This window comes from Gopherus evgoodei, chromosome 3, assembly GCF_007399415.2.
Source record: "Gopherus evgoodei ecotype Sinaloan lineage chromosome 3, rGopEvg1_v1.p, whole genome shotgun sequence".
Taxonomy (NCBI): domain Eukaryota; kingdom Metazoa; phylum Chordata; order Testudines; family Testudinidae; genus Gopherus; species Gopherus evgoodei.
The window spans coordinates 123,762,078-123,779,368 of NC_044324.1; the positions used below are offsets into that span (position 1 = coordinate 123,762,078).

The 17,291-nt window shown below is 41.7% G+C and overlaps 1 protein-coding gene across 7 annotated transcripts in view; it reads left to right on the top strand.

Annotated features, from left to right (window-relative positions):
* The first annotated feature begins 3,938 nt into the window (after positions 1 to 3,938).
* The window catches only part of TAB2 (TGF-beta activated kinase 1 (MAP3K7) binding protein 2), a 135,450-nt gene continuing 122,097 nt past the window's right edge, over positions 3,939 to 17,291 (top strand). For 4 of the 7 annotated variants that reach the window (XM_030556538.1, XM_030556539.1, XM_030556534.1 and 1 more), the window contains exons 1-2: positions 3,949 to 4,036; positions 13,209 to 13,287. The gene's annotated coding sequence lies outside the window, so the exon portion shown is untranslated. Of the gene's footprint in view, positions 4,037 to 6,099; positions 6,103 to 11,739; positions 11,910 to 13,208; positions 13,288 to 17,291 lie in introns of all 7 variants that reach the window. The other 3 variants (XM_030556535.1, XM_030556536.1, XM_030556537.1) reach the window with 3 other exon arrangements.

Sequence of the window (17,291 nt, forward strand, 5' to 3'; positions counted from 1 at the left end):
GGTGGAGGGAACTTTGTGTGGGAGTCCTTTGTTCTTGGTTCTTCTGCCTGTATGCTCTCTCGGCTATGAGGGGATTTCTATTTCCTGCTTTCTAATCTTCTGTTTCCAAGTTGTAAGTACAAATATAGTAAGACAGTAAGGTTTCTATTGTTTTCTTTGTATTTACATGGATATAGTTGGTGGAGTGCTTTGAATTGTATTCTTTTTAAATAAGGCTGTTTATTCATATTTCTTTTAAGCAATTGACCCTGTATGTGTCACCTTAATACAGAGAGACCATTTTTATGTACTTTTTCTTTCTTTTTATATAAAGCTTTCTTTTTAAGACCTGTTGGAGTTTTTCCTTAGTGGGGAACTCCAGGGAATTGAGTCTGTACTCACCAGGGAATTGGTGGGAGAAAGAAGTCAGGGGGAAATCTGTGTGTGTTAGATTTACTAGCCTGACTTTCCATTCCCTCTGGGTGAAGAGGGAAGTGCTTGTGTTTCCAGGACTGGAAATAGAGAGGGTGGACTCCCTCTGTTTAGATTCACGGAGTTTGCTTCTGTGTATCTCTCCAGGAACACCTGGAGGGGGGAAGGGAAAAGGTTTATTTCCCTTTGTTGTGAGACTCAAGGGATTTGGGTCTTGGGGTCCCCAGGGAAGGTTTTTTGGGGGACCAGAGTGCCCCAAAACACTCTAATTTTTTGGGTGGTGGCAGCTTTACCAGGTCCAAGCTGGTAACTAAGCTTGGAGGTTTTCATGCTAACCCCCATATTTTAGACGCTAAGGTCCAAATCTGGGACTAAGGTTATGATAGCTATACTTTCATCTTGGCACATGAGATCAATAAAGTTTGAAATAGTGGTACAGGAAGGGTTGACCATCAGTTTGTAAATGCAGATGATCAAATGATTATATAACATGTCCACAGAACAGGTTGCAAAAGAGCCTTAAATAATTATTAGATGTGTAACCAAATGGGATGCATTAAGGATATTATACATCAGAAATATATAGTAGTCAGTGTACTACGAACAGAATGTGCATCACATAAAGTCTTGTTAGCACTCAGCATTCAAATCTTCCACCCTGATCTTCATTCTAGATTTTATTAATTGGTTGTATTTGTTTGTGGCTGTTTTTTAGCTAATATGCTTCACTTGCTTTTTTTTTTTTTTTTTTTTTTTTTAAATCAGTCAGCAGATGCTGATTCATGTTGTAAGATCTTTTGTAACCCTCATGCATGTTAGCAGACTGGGGCAAGGTAATAAAGTTCAGTATTTCAACTCTTTTATATAAAGGATCTGTAGATCTTTCTGTGCAGAATTAGAAAATAGATCAATGCTTACCTGAACATGTATTTTGCTTGTGTATTTCTTTGCAATTTATATTGAAAGAAACATATTTTTTGCAAAATGTCTATTTTTTTAATTGGCCGTGTAACACCTCACCTCTTGCACTGGACACCTTAGCTTTGTGCTGTATTTCTCCCTACTTGTACGGCAAACAAATCTGGTCTCTGGCCTTTGTTTAACCCGTGTAGATTGTCTTTATGCCAATTTTAATTAGATGCACTTCAGGTTTTTTTATTGCTTAAAATTTTCATTTGGAAACTACAGTTTTAACAAGCTCTGCAAATATCCACTGTTCATTACGAAGTCAAGTTTCTTTCTTGCCACTAACCTTGCTTTTAATCTAGTTGTTATATACCAAAAGTCATTTGGTTTCCAATTAGTCCATTTGTTAACTTAAAAATTAGCTTACTAGATAGACAAGGTGGGTGAGGTAATATCTTTTATTGGACCACTCTAATACTCAATAATGCCATTTGATGGCTGGTTTCTTGCATAGAAAATATCTTTTCCTACTCTTATTCTTCTATGGGACATGGTATTCTTAAAAGTTTAGAATGACTCTGTCTACCAGTTTACATGCTCTCCTTAGAAGAATCTATTGTAGACCTTCAGTGTCTCTGGGGTTAGTAATGTAGAAAACTTCATCCTTTGATTTCTCTGCAATACAACTTGCTTTTAGGAAAATTTTCAAGTCCTACAATTTCCATTTCTCTCCCAGGTTCCCTTCTAGATTGAGTGATTCAGGTGTGTGTGTGTGAAAAATAAGTGATTTGTTTTTTATTGCACACTGTGCTAAGGTGTATGAATTGCTATCTGACCTGCCTTTCATTTAATAAAAACTCTGCAATTCTTCACTGAGTAATGCTCTAATATAATGCTCATTGACACCAGTTAAGTTTTTCTTTTTCCTTTAATAGGAATTTGACCAGGCCTTCCAATCTGTCTTTTAGGACCTACAGGTGATTTGACAAGGGTGACCTCCTCCAAACTAATGGAGTCCTGCCACTGAAATTAAGGGGTCTACCATGTGAGTGCAAGGATTCACCTGCACACAGACCATTACTGGCTTGAGACCAGCTGCCTTCAGAAGTTAATTATGGTGAAGAGTTAGCAAGTTCTTGAGGGGTGTGTAAGTTACTATAACTGAAACTACCTGTCAACTTTTTAAGAAGAAAATTAGGGCAGGCTGTAGCATCCAAGGAGAGTGCACCCAGAGTGTGGGTTATTGCCTGTTACCTGTCCAAAACCAAAAGAAATTGATTTCTTTTGTAGCTAGTTAATAGACAAACTACTAATAAAACAGACTGAAAACGTTTATGAAGCAATCTTCCCCAAAACTAACTTCTTATGTGGCCCTCCCTTGTCTCTTTTCTAGTCTCCATTTTTCTTTGTAGATGTTGATGCATTTTTTCTTGTCTCCTCCTGCTATCTGTATCTTTTTCCTTGAGGGTAATTTTTAACATTTCGTTTCCTCCAAACTTTTTTAGTTTGACCTACTTTCGGGATCCTCTTCTCGCGCCCACCCCCTTTCATTTCTCTACCATTCTCTTTCCATTCAACTTTCCTTCGTTTCTCTCTCTCCCACCCTGCAGGGCTACTAAGTGCCAGGTATTCACCAGGACTGTACGCAGAAACTGCAGTTCCTCTAGCAGGGGTGCCTGGATGCGGGCAGTCAAGTGCCCTCAGTCACCTATCTCTCTGCTCCCTTAGCCGACTTCAGGAGGAGACGGCAGTGGTGGCTACTGCATCTGGTAGGAAAGGAGCAGGCCAAGCGCCCAAGTGGGGGAAGCACAGGGTAGGCATGAGAGGATGAGGGCTGAAAAGGGTGGAAAGACGTGGAAGGGGAAATCACTTGCATACAGTTCGCATGTTAACCAACATTTACCAGCGCTGGGCCAGCCTCCCCACTCCCGCGTCCAACTGGAAACCGGCTGGTGGTCAGCCGGCCGCAGGGGGCTGAGAGCTCTCCCAGCGCTGCCTGTGTGCCAGCCCGATACTGCGGGGCAGCCCCACCCCCGCCGGGCGAGCCCCTGTGGGTCCGAGGGGGCGGCGCTGGGGCTCGCTCTGTCCCGCCTCACTGGTTTGTATTTACAGCGCTCCACGAGCAGAAGCTTCGTGGCCGTGGCGGGGCGGGGGCTGCGCCCCGTGGGGGTGACTGCGGTGGGGCTCTTCTCTCAGGCGCTCCCCTGTGGGGGACCAGGTAGCCCCAGGCGCTACCTCCGTCCTGTGAGGGACGGGCTGGGGGTGCCCCGCCCCCGCGAGCTCGTTCACGCGCGGGCTATTCCCAGCGCAGCACAAGCCGCCGCGCTGTTTCGCCCGGGCGGCCAGGCACCGCTGCCCCGCCCCCCACTCCCGTTAGCACTCGGGGCAGCTCTCGCGGTGTTTGGCGGCCGCCATATTGTGTGACACTATTTTGATTTGGGAGCGCAGCGAGGGGGGGGACGGGAGCGACGCGGAGCCGGAGCGGTTCCAGCTGAGGACGGGAGCGGCGCCCGCAGACACCCGCCCACCCCGAGCCTCCCGCTTCTCCCGCCCACGGCGGCGGCGGCGGCTGCGGCAGCTTGGACCTTCTCCCCCCCCGGCGGCGGAGCAGCGGCGGCGGGAGGCTGCGGGGCGGCTCTGAGGTGTCCCCCCTGCCGGGAGGTGGCGGCGCTGGTGGCGGCGGCGGCCTCGGCTGCTGCCGTGGTGGGGGAGGAGGAGGGTAAGGCTGACCCCTCCGAGGCGGGCCTGGCGGCTGCTCCCCTCCCGGGGAGCTGCTCGGCCCGCAGGCCTGAGAGGGACAGGGGCTCCTCCCGGGCGAGCCCCTGGCCCGACTCCCCGGCCAGACATCAGCGGCCAGGGAAGCTGAGGCCTCTGCACGGAGGAGGGGGGGTGTTGGCGGAGGGAGCAGCCCCCGGCGCAGTGTGCGAGACAGGGGCACTAAGTGGCCGCTCCGCCGGCCAGGGGGCTGCCGCCCGGCGGGGGAGCCGGGAAGGGATGGAAACTATTTCCCTTGGCTAGTCTGATGCTTTCCTTGAAGTGGAAGGGATTGGGTCGGTGGGGGGTGGCCCCGCCCCGCATCGGAGTGCGAAGGGGGTGTGAGTGTGGTTGTGCCAGCGTGCCCTGCCCCGCACCTAGGTGCGGGGGGTGAGGGAGACCCCGTCCTGCATCTCGCTGTAGAAATTGCCGCCTTCAACCAAAGAAGGAAACGAAGTAGCTTTCAGAAGAGCTTGTTTTGGTGTTGGGGGAGGAGGATGATGCTAAATAGCTGACAGGTGTCTGTTTGCTGAGATATTTTGCTGTTTGGGTTTGTGTCCAGTGTCAGAGGAGTGATTTGCGTCTGTAGAGGAGGCGCTCGTATGTGCTGTCTATATTGTCTTTGCAGGATTTGTCCTTATTTTCCATCTGTAGTATATGTGGGCTGTTGGTTTCCAGTTTTCAAGTTAGTTCAATTGTTGAGAAGACATTCTTAAAATCTTTCTAAGAAGAGGAGTTTCAAACACAGTTACTTGACAGTTAATCTTTTGCCTTAGTATAGGATCCAAAAACACTATTGAGAGGTATCTAATACGGAGCTTCATTCACTGAAAGGCATCTAGTAACATTCTGAACTGTGAATCTTATTCAGATTCTAAACTCTTTGGGGGCCGGGACCACCATCTCATGCATTTTTACAGTGCCTAAGACATGACGGATGTCACTGGGCACTACTCGAATATTACTGCTAGAAGTCCTAGCTGTCTTCTGTAGAACAGACTTAAGGTGTCAAATGCCCATTTTAGCCATTTTAGGAAAGTAGGTGGAGGCTTGAGGGTTGCCAGAAGCTGAGACTGGGCAACAGAGGATGGATCACTTGATAATTACCTGTTCTGCTCATTCCCTCTGGGGCACCTGGCATTGGCCACTGTTGGAAGACAGGATATTGGGCTAGATGGATCTTTGGTCTGACCCAGTATGGCCGTTTGTATGATAGACAAGATAAAGTAATGTTGTAATTTCCAAACCTTGGCTTTGAAAAGAATATACTGTACACAGTTTTTAGCAAATTCAGTTTGCGGGTATATTTGGTATTAATAAATACAGAATTGCTATATTAGAGTGTGCTACATCATGCTTTTGGATGCTGTATAAACTAAACTTAAGCCTCACCTGGGAATTGACTGTGTTTTCAGCAATCAGGATCCAGGAACTAGTGTAGCTCAGTACATTAATCATTGGCAACCATTTGCTGAAATCAACGTTAATTGCCAGCGTAGACAAGGTCAAAAATAGTAATTTACGGAGGAGCAAGTGTATTTCAAAGCTTTTATTTTTTTTATCTGGATCACCTGTAGAATGCTTTGAATCTAGGGCTTGACAAATCCAGTCTCTTCTTATGTGCTGTTGGCAAATGGGATGTTTCCCTTGATGCACTACACTTTTATGGAAATTGATGACATAGATCTAACCTTTCATTTAAACAGTTGTTACCTTTGGTAACAACCAGTAAAGAGGTTAAGCTACTGCAGTACTGTCATCCCAAGTCTGCAAGGGGCCTAAACTGTAACAGACTGAAAACTGAGCTTCTGCTTGTCCATTTTCTCTGTTAGGCATAGGATTCTGAGTAGCAGCAGTGAAAACTGACGAGAATTGGGCCAATCCTGTGCTGCTACTTCATGGGAGATGTATAAGTAGTAAAAGAAGTAGGCACTGAAGGTGTTGGGATGACCCAGAACAAAGGAGCCCCCTTCATCTCATAGCAGTCAGAAGCTTGGGTCATGCTAGAGCAGGAGAGAAACAGTGAAGAGGGTGGAGGAAGGGGTAGTGTAGCAGAAACATTCCTCACACCAGCTTTTAAAGACAGTATGGTGAAGCTGGGGAAACATGAAGAGAATAATGTTCTTCCTTTCCAGCAGCCAGATAAGTCAGAAGGAGGGTGAGGGGACTTGAAATTTACTATATCTGCAATCTGAAGGTTGATATAAAAGATACAGTTTCTGAACCGAGTTGAGGGAGAGCACCCTGGTAGGAATCCCAGCACCCTATTCCTTTCCAGCTTAGTAGATAACTTGTACATTTTTCAAGACCCATTGAATTAAATTTGTTTATTCAACAGATTATTCTTGGCTAATTTTTATATTTTATATGCTAATAAGTTTTAAAAGCTTTTGGCAAGCTACTTGTGTATGAGAATATAAGAATTCACATCTCAAAACAAGGTTGCTTTTTACCCTGTTGAAAATTCCTCTCTGATACTATGAGCATTTATGGTTGGAAACATTGGAAGAAATAAGTCTGTCAGATATGATCTAAAGCTTCTGAGATAAGAATAAACTTAGGACTGAGAGATCACAGTGCTCTTTTTTTTGTTTGTTTTTTTTTTTGTTTAAAACTTGCTGAAATCCTAGTAGCAACATGTGTGGAATTTAATTTTTCACTTAGTTTAACTTTCAGGAAAATGAATGTTTCAGAATGGACAGCATTTCTGCTGTGCTTAGTAGCTAATGTATGTAAGAGCTTTGATTTAGGAGTAGAAATTAGTATAAAACACTTCAAACAAAGTTGTGTATCAAACTGGTAGAGAAAAGTTAGAGCTCTAAAACTCTGTTAAATATAAGCAGTTACTGTATTGCTCAATTAGCTATTGTTTACAAAAAGAAAACTACAAGAATTATCAAACTAGTTTCTATACCTATCTGCTTAGATACTTGTATGGCCCCCATCACACACAATATTAGTGCCTACCCAAGTATATTAAAAATAGAAATAACAAATAAACGTATGTAAACTTAGAATTCAGTGTCAACTTTCTCATTTAGCTGCATTTTAAAATATATTGATATATTTGCAGAGCGTTTTACAGAAAACAGGTTTTTCAGTAAATGAGTGTATAATGTTGAAAAGCTTAGTATTGCAGCATTTTGGAGCACTTGTCCCAGAGCTGATTTGTGTGCGCTTGCCCAGTATCCTTGTATTACTTGTGAAATGTTTCAATAATAGTACAAAACTGATAAGTGAGGATGCAGATATTAGGGATTTTTGTGTTGGTGTGTAAAAATACATATCACTTATCTATACTGCTGTTTTGGAGGGCAGTCTTTCACAGTGACTACTGGTTCAAACCAGTCCTTGGAGTCATTGTTATAAATTTGTATACCAATTCCTAAATAATTCTCTAATTTAAGAAATGGGTCACCAGCCATTGCCAATTCTTTATGTATAGTAAGTTGAAATAGAGGAACAATTGATACAAGATAAATCCTATAAGCCACCAAACATGAGAGAGATGGAGGTGACCAAACTGTGGCCTTTGAACCTGCAGTGCACATGTTACACTACTTAAAACTGTGCAAGTGGTGTAGTAGAAATTTTCATATGTGAAATTGGGCACAGTGGTTGACATTCATTTACATACCTTTTCTGTCTCCTGTTCCCATGGGGCAGAGATGGATCCATCCCATAAATAATTTTTAAAGTGTTTTTAGTAGAGTGTTTTTTTGTTGTATTTTAAACCAGAAAAGAGAGCGAGCAGTTTTGAGTAAATTAAAAGTAATGAGTAAATTTCCTGAAGTTGTGGACCAATTCCACTGTTACTCTTGCCCAAAGTGTTTGCTCTGCTAATCTAACACTTAGGATCTGAAGTATCCGGGGGTAGCCATGTTAGTCTGTATCCACAAAAACAACAAGGAGTCCAGTGGCACCTTAAAGACTAACAGATTTATTTGGGCATAAGCTTTCATGGGTAAAAAAACCTCACTTCAGATCAAGAAGTGGGTTTTTTTACCCACGAAAGCTTATGCCCAAATAAATCTGTTAGTCTTTAAGGTGCCACTGGACTTCTTTATTTAGGGTAGGGGTCGGCAACCTTTCAGAAGTGGGGTGCCGAGTCTTCATTTATTCACTCTAATTTAAGGTTTCGCGTGCCGGTAATACATTAACGTTTTTAGAAGGACTCTTTCTATAAGTCTATAATATATAACTAAACTATTGTTGTATGTAAAGTAAAAAGGTTTTTAAAATGTTTAAGAAGGTTCATTTAAAATTAAATTAAAATACAGAGCCTCCCAGACCGGTGGCCAGGCCCCAGGCAGTGTGAGTGCCACTGAAAATCAGCTCGTGTGCTGCCTTCAGCACCCATGCCATAGGTTGCCTACCCCTGATTTAGGGTATGGTATGTTTTTCACTGCAGAAAAGATGTTTTCAACTCAGGTTAGCTATAACTCAGGTTAAAATAGCAGTGAAGACATAGCAGCTTGGCTTTTAACTTGGGTTAGCAGCTTGATTTCAACTCCAGGTTTTGCTATAAGTTTTAAGTCACTACTTTACTAAAGCTCAAATAAATTATCAGTTTGTGTACTTTTGAATAATGGGACAAAATTGGAACTTTAGTGAATCATGAAAACTTCTAATTTTGTTTAAAATGTTTCTATCTGTAAATGTAAGTGATTGGAGAAAGCAGTGGGCAAGAACTTGTTGGCAGATGCTACCAAGTTTGCCTTAGCAAGTATCAAAGTATCTACTGTTGGATGTTGCTCCCTGGTGGGAAAAATGCTTTCACCATTATCACTCTACATTTGTCAATGAAGAAATGAGAGATGTGTAGTACAAATCTAGTCTTCAAGGTCAAGGAAAAAAAATATGTACGTGGCCTGTGTGCTCAGTCATACAAGGGACAGATCTGAGAGAGCGGCTCTCAAGTGCAGACTCAAAAAATTTATATGCTATTGGTGAGTGCAGTGTATGGGTTGGTATAGTGAACCAACACTTTTCCCCTCTGTCAGTCTTCCCTGTCCTACACGTTGGCAGGTTCCAGTGGTGAATGCTTTTCTTGTAAGAGTCTAGTGTATAAATCTCCTGTTGCATAGTTTGTAATTATTTAGCTGATTTACCCAGTCTCTTATTGGTATGTTCTTAAAAAGGTATATTGTACCTTTTGAAAACTTTTTAACAACTTAAAGAAAAATTGAATGGGATATGAAAACTACACCCTGTAGGAACTAACAGCTTAAACACAACCTGCAGCCTCTAATTATTAGGAAGAGTCATCTTTTCAGAAGAATAATTCAAAAGGAAATACCACACTTTTTTTCTGATCAGAGCAAATATTTTTAAAGAAGTTTTGTTATCAATCTGCCGCTTCATGCGCTGTGACTAGTTAATGTGCTCATCCTGATGAATGACTCTTGTTTTCCTGAAAGTTGTTTTTTATTTATTTGTTTGTTTAAAAAAGCTTTCTACAGGGTCACAAGACCAGGGTTTGAAAAATTTCCCTAACACTAGCTCAACAACCAAGTCCAGGTGAAAAAAGTGCATTGCCACTCCCACTGGAAAACAAAACACAAAATATGCTTAGGCAATGCAAAGGAATAAAACAGTTGTGCGTTGTATGTAACTGTAGCATTTGGCAATCAAAATTCTGTTTAATAAGCTTTTAAAAAAAAAAAGTAACTCTCTGCCTCTTGTGCTCTTCTTGTACTTTTTTCTGGTTTCATTCCACACTCTCTCTCCTACTATAAGTTATGTAATATTTTGAGTATAGTATTACCTCATTTTTCCTTTTCTCTGTATCTTGTTCTTTCTTTTTCTGTATTGTATTCCTTTTTCTTTCCCTAAACTTTGTATGTTCTGTCTCACAATTCTAATTTATCTTCTCTATCTCATCCTCTGTTGCACATTTCCCCTCACATTCACATCTCTATATCTTTATGCACCTTCATCCAGCTCATGCACATGACATGCATGTATCTCTCTCCCTTTCTCCCCATTCCTGGTTCTTCCCCCTCTTACTTTCCAGTTAAAACAGCAATGGCTCTTGATTTCCTCTTTCTGATGAAAGGGCAGTGGGTTCCGACCATTCTGCTCTCCTACTCCCATCTTAAGCAAATGGCACTGGCCCATGGAATGTTCTTTCATGCTCTTCCTTCCTTTTAAAGGAGCAGTAGGAGCCCCTATGCAGCCCTAATCCCATGCTTGCCCTCTTCCTGTAGGGGGAAGAAGCTAGGAGCGGCAAAGGCTTTGTTCGCTGGCCTCATTCAGTTCGCTCACCTGCTCCAACTTTTAACTTCCCCTGAATGGGAAAATGGGTAATTTTTTCAAGCCCAGCCTGTAGTATGCCTTCGGCTATACCTCCATTAGGATTCTCAGTGAATCCCCCACCAATATTAGCACTAATGGGACTCCTAGTGTAGATGAGGCTTTTGCATCTGAATCAGTTTCTAACTTCCCTGATAGATTAAGTTGACAGGATGCTAGTTAGAGGTATTTTTGAAAAATTGTCTGTCTGAAACCATTGTTTTCAACATTGTCTTAAGAAGATGCCCCAAATTAGTATTTTGGTGCTTGTCTCTTCCTACATATTTGTTCCACTTTTTGTTTTACTTTAGAAGTTTAAGGGATGTCGAATTTGGCCTTCAGCAAAACAAGGGAAGGGCTTGTGGGTCTCTGAAGATGTATTTTGAGCTGTCATGCTAAATGACATTGTGGAAAATATTTTGTATAATTTGCAATCAGCCAGAGGCCTTGACTAGGATGGAGCCCCATTGTGCTAGGCACTATACAAACATATAATAAACAAGTCTCTGCCTCCAAAAGGCGTACAGTCTTGTTGAATAACAACATCATTCTTTATCCAAAGTATTTATTGGGTGTTGAGGGTAAACAGACTTCAGACTAAAAAGTGGATTTTAAACAGTCACCCTACTTGGCTACTAAACTTTCAACTGTTGTAATTACTAAATATCATTAGTTTTCCAGTGACCTTAAGCCATATTTACCCAGGGAATTTTCCAAAAAAAAGCATTACTAATTCCTGTTCACAGCACTGTTAATAGCATTGGTAGCTGTAATGCAGCTGGCTCTCTAGTAATAGTTTTCAGCACTGTCTTGACACATTACTGCAATGTAATCATGCTGAGCAATGTTATCTATGACTTTACAATGTTGGAGTCTGGTTGTGTTTAATGTTGTTCCATGTGTAGATAGGGCTTTAGAATAGAAATAAAGGTTGACCAAAAGGTGGTGAATCTTGAGCTGCTCTCCTATAACTTGACACTGAGAAGCCCTGGGTTGAATTAAGAACTTGACTGACCAGCAAATTTTAAACTTGGTTAAACTGTACTGTTATCTTAGAGGCAGGGTTTAAAGTCAGTGAGGGAGGGAGGAACTGTGGTGGAACACAGTTACTTCTTTATAAACAGCAGACTTTGGCTTCATTTCTCAGGCTCGAGGGAGTGCATTTTTCTCAGGGTTCCCCTTTCTTAGTGGCTGGTGAGGTGAGGACTTGCCAAGCAGAGGAATCTGAATTGTGAGCAAGAGGAATTGCTATTGTCTGCCTGGGAAATTTCTGGTCCTTCATGCCTTCTTCCCAGTAGGTGGAACAGCAGCATCAGCTGATCAGAGATGAAGTCCCTTATCTGCCTTTCCTGCAAAAGTTCTTTCCATTAACAGGTCCAAGAGGAGGAGAGGCTAGAAGAGCAGACACCAAATCCTTCAACAGTTCTCTTCCTTTCTCCACATTCCAGAGGGGAACAATTCCAGGATTCCTGTAACAGCCTATCTCCCTCTCCCTTCAGTGTCCTGTAGTGAAGTAGATATGGGCTTAAGAAAATTTTGGTGAGGTAAAAGAACTCAGGTTTACATGGGAACAAGGATATAGGACAGGGGTGGGCAAACTTTTTGGCCCAAGGGCCACATTGGGGTTGCGCAACTGTATGGAGAGCTGGGTAGGGAAGGGTGTGTCTCCTCAAACAGCCTGGCCCCTGCCCCCATCTGCCCCTTCCCACCACTTGACTGCCCGGGACCCCTGCCCCCTATCCCCTGACTGCTCTCCCAACCCCTATCCACATCCCCGGCCCCTGTCAGGGGCCCCCCCCCCCCCCCAGAACTCCCATTTGCAACCTTCCCTGTTCCCCATCCCCTGACCTCCCCCCGCAAACCTCCACCCCATCTGGCTCCTCCTCCCTGACTTCCCCCAACACCCCCCCGCCCCCTTACCAGCAGCAGGAGCTCACAGCCATAACACCTGGCCAGAGCCAGCTGGACTCCTCACTCTGCCCAGCGGGAGCCGGGGGGCCAGAGCGTGGCCCATGCTGTGGGGTGGCTGTGGAGGAGCGGGAATAGTGGGGGAGGGGCCAGGGACTAGACTCCCAGGCCAGGAGCTCAGGGACGGGGCAGGGCAGTCCTGCATGCAGTAGTTTGCCCACATCTGATATAGGATTAAAACAGAATCTTGGAGGAGCCAAATGCTGATGGAGGAGTGAATTTTAGGGAAATTCAGCTAAAAAAAAACCAACCAGAAGAGGAGATAAGGAAAACAGTGGAGAGATAAAAGGAAGATGTACAGAAAATTTAATAGACACAAAATAATACATTTTAAAATTATTTGAGCTTGATGCTGAAATGTTGCAATAAAAATACTCTGTATAAATGTGGAGAGTGCATGGTTGTGTGTGGCAGAGAGTTAGGGAGAGATGCAGTCTCCAGTATTTCTATGACTAGGATGGGAAAATAACTTGCCATGAGCCTGCTTTTCCGTGTCTTTGGTTGCTTTACTAGCCTCTAACTTGCCTCTGACAAGTTACGGACAAATACTAGATAACTTTTTTGTGTTCGTAAAGTGTCTCGTTTGAACTATCGTAACATTTTCTAAAATGCAGCCAATTATATCTTTAAAAAAATTGGAGGGAAGGGGTGCTCAAACCCTCCATTTTTATTTGTTCTTGTAGCAATTTCTGTTCTCCATCCCTGCCAAATTGAAATTATGGCATTTATAAGAATTGATGTGTGAAGTATCAGGGATGTGTTCCCCTTCCTCCACAGCAGGATGTGTACGTGCACAATTGCATGCAGTTTGTCTTGCTTGGCCGTTTGTTGGAACTCCTTTCAGCTACATTTTTTTCCCTTTCTCTTTCCCATAGTGCAACACATCACCACAAGATGATGCAGTGCCACATCACAACATTATTTTGAGACCTGTCACCAAGACCACCAAAACTGGTGAGCTTCCTTTCCTGCTTTGCTCTGCTTTAACTACTGTTCATAGGAATTCTGGAACATTAGCTAAACTGCCTTCTTGCTTATTCATTCACCTTTGAAAGTGACAGAAATATTATAAAGGAAAAAAGCAATATTTTTGTCACATATTTGATTAAAATATTGCCAATTTAGGGCCCTCTTGATTTTTTTTCAATGTATTGCTGCTTCTTAGGAATCTGTCAACTGTTGTTGCAGCAGCTTTTCATGAAGTGATGTTTGAAACAGGTCTGAGATGCAGTCTTTCTTAGAAAAGAAGCATTGGGTTAGCTTCCCCCCCTCCCTCCAAAAAAAGGTTTCATTTATGGACACTGTATAACTTTTTTCAGGAGGTATGTTTTTTTAAGCAGGTTCCTGTAACTCAATGCCTGCTGCAGAGATATTCAGCAGATTAGTAAATAGGCACATGACTGCATCTGATATATGGCTTGAAAAAATCTCTTCACTTAGGCTGAAGAGGAAGCTTTTCCAGTTTTCTGCCATCAGCTTCTGCAGAATATAAGGTTTCATATAAAATAAAGTTTTTATTCCTTTCTGGTTACAAAGATAACCTACCAAGTGTGAACCAGAGTTACCCCGTCTCCTAAGTTTGCAGAAGTCTAATGTGTCTCTGCTCCAGTGTGCTTTGCCATACTACAACAGTGTAATAATAACAAAATTGGTCAGTTTCAAAGCACTAATGGGCAACACTTAAACTGATAAGTTTTGCTCTGCTGTTGATTTACATAGACTTCTAAACTGTACAGTGGGCAGACATGGAAGCTGTTCGCTGGGAGAAGAGGCTAGGTGAGGAGACACTCCTCTGGCATTAGCCAGAAAGTTGAATGAAAGTAAAGTAGTAAAGAATGATACAAACCCCAGTAGCAACCAGGTCACATTGCAGTTAAGGATGGAAATAAGGCACTTTTTAGGGACTGGAGATGGCTGAGGTGCTTCAAATGTATCACTGTGTGTGTTTCACATATAGGATTCGCGGACTGTACCCTGTAGGATCTTAGCGTTCTTCCCTCTCCCAGCAAGAGAGGATGGTTGGCTTTTTGTAAGGCATTATTCTTGAATGTCGTTGCCCTACCTTCCATTTTGGGGTAAAATCCTGGCCCTATTGAAATCAGTGGTGGTTTTGCAATTTGCTTCAGTGGGGCTAGGATTTCACCATGGGTCTCTAGCTTGCTTGGTAGGACATTAGTGAATTCCTGGACATTAACAAATGAGTAGACTGGAACAAGAGAGAAGGAAAGATTTGTAGGATGAGTTAGAAAATAGAAGTACAGTTTGTAGATGGAAATACCTTTTTTTAGGGAAAGGAAAAGACAGTTAAAGCAAGAGGTATAATAAGTGGGACTACGTGAAGAGTGTTTGCAAAGATACTTCAATGTCATTACTATTGAAATGCTTTTACAGTATTCATCCAGCTCTTCAGATGGTTACATAATACTTGAGTTAATTACAAGATACTGATGAAATTCAATGAATAAAAAAAGTGCTATTTGATCAGCTATATTGAGTTTAACTTTGAAAAAATATGAAGTAGATTGTATTCTATATTTAGTTTTAACATGTTAATCAACAAAGTGTACAACTAGTGTGTCCTTTAAGTCACTGTATAGGGATTGTCTTTGTGCACTGCCTTAGAATCATGGCAGCACAAGTATCCATACTGGCTAGTAGGTTTAGACTTTAGGTTAGCAGGTATTAAGTGGATTTTTGTCAGACACATACCTAATGCAGGTGTCTAAATATGTATAAATACCTTTTAGAACTGCACACTCTGTCACATGGATATGTTTAAGGTTAATCAAGCTTTATCTGGATTCTAAAATTTGACTTCAGCTGTTTCCTGGCAGAGTAATTGGCTGTATTACAATTGCAACAAGATTATACTTAAATTTTTACTTTGACTTTTAATTTCAAGGAAATTCCCTATAACCTGCAATATCTTGAAGTCAAATTAACATCTAATGGTACTAGCAGAGTTGATGAGGGCTGCAAGCTTCCTTCCTGTTGAAATTGGCGAGCAGACCAATACAAACTGTAGCTTGTGTTCTCTTCAATGCATATCCAATGGTAACTCTGCGGAATGTCAAGTATCTGAGGGTAGCCGTGTTAGTCTGGATCTGTAAAAGCAGCAAAGAATCCTGTGGCACCTTATAGACTAACAGACGTTTTGGAGCATGAGCTTTCGTGGGTGCATCTGAGGAAGTGGGTATTCACCCACGAAAGCTCATGCTCCAAAATGTCTGTTAGTCTATAAGGTGCCACAGGATTCTTTGCTGCTTCTGCGGAATGTGTTTTCTACTTACCAGCAAAGAGCAGAAATTGCTTGCCAACACAAATGATATCCTGAAATCTGCAACATTTCTTCACAGAATATAGTTCTCACGCTGAAACAGTTATTTAGCCAGAAAAGTAGACAGAAGGAGTATGCTAGCATGAATTACTATAAAACTAGTTTTCTGGTTTGAAGTCTGTTGGGAATCCCAAAGAAATGGCAAAACAATATTTCAGTTTTCTGTCATGGGGTCCCTAGTGATGCTCCCTATTTGTGATGGAGGCAAGATATTGCTTTCGGTTGTCATGCTAATGAGTGTGGTAAAATGCTCTTAAGTCAGCAGTGTTAACAATATGATATGTAAACTTCTATAATTTTATATTTTCCAACACGCTAATCTTTCTGCATTTTTTCTATCATTTCTGACTAGTGCATTTTTTTTTAGTTTGGTAGAAGTATAGCATTGCAGCTTTAATTATGCCTTTTGAACTTAAGGATTGTATGCTTGCTTACACTGAGGATTTTATCATAAATAGGGCTTTATACTTGATCCCCTTATCTCTACCTAATTTATCAAAAAGCTTTGTATTATTAAAAGGAATGATAAACTTTTTCCTTTTATCATTTGTTCCAGAAACGAGAAGAAAATCTTCTCTTATCATAAAATTATAACATAAGCACAAAGTTTTATTCATACCTTTTGTTCTTGCCAGTTTCTGTGGAAAAAGTCCACATCTGCATTTTTAAATAAGCCCTGCCCATAACCCACATTTTAGTATTTTTGCAGGGAAAGCATTAAAAATTGGAATGGGTGAAAATTTGAATCCTTCTCAAATACAAGGCAGAGTATAATACTGTACCGCTTTATCTGCATAAAATTGGTCCTCTGCTCTTCTAAAAGTTGGACAGAGTCTGTTAACTTAGGATCTTTTGGCTTTGTTACATGATAGTATCCTGTGTCTGTGTTTTCAGTTGAAAAGAAAATATCCAGACCTCCAACTTTACTTGTCTCATGAAATTGTTGAGAACTGCCCCATATTTTATCATAAAAATGAAGTTTTTAGCTTTGTGTTTTTAGCTTCCTGGAAGCATCTGGTGCCTTGCCATAGCTGTGACTAGAATAAAAAAATTGAAACTTTTTTGTATAAACTAGAGAGAGTAACAAATAGCTAGACTTTCACAGTTGTGAATTGTACTTTGATGAAAATCATTGGAAACTTCAAATTATTTTACAAATGTTAATCACCATGTGTATTTTGAGGTATTTATCAGATGCCTATTACCTTGGATGATGATATCTATTATGCATCAAACTTAATTATTTAGAAAACACAAATTCCAGAAGTTTTAGTGGTTTTTTTGGGGGTGAGGGGAAGAGGCGGTTTAACCATCTCATTATTCTGAATTGTGTGTATTGAGGTTTTTTCCCCTCCTTTTTTGGTAAGAAGTTACTGCTTGAGAGAGGTTTTGTTGAAAAGGTCAGATGCATAGGGCCACATGTATTCCATGATTACATGACTGTAGAATCCATCCCTTACCACAGAATTGTGCTCTAGAATCAAAAGTTGCATTTGAAATTGTTTTTAACCCATGTTGCAAAGATAACCTTCCAAATGGGAGGAGTATAAATTGAAGCATAATAGTCTTCCTGGGCTTGTAACGGCATGGAATAGTAGCTTCAAGAGACATGTGAACTGCT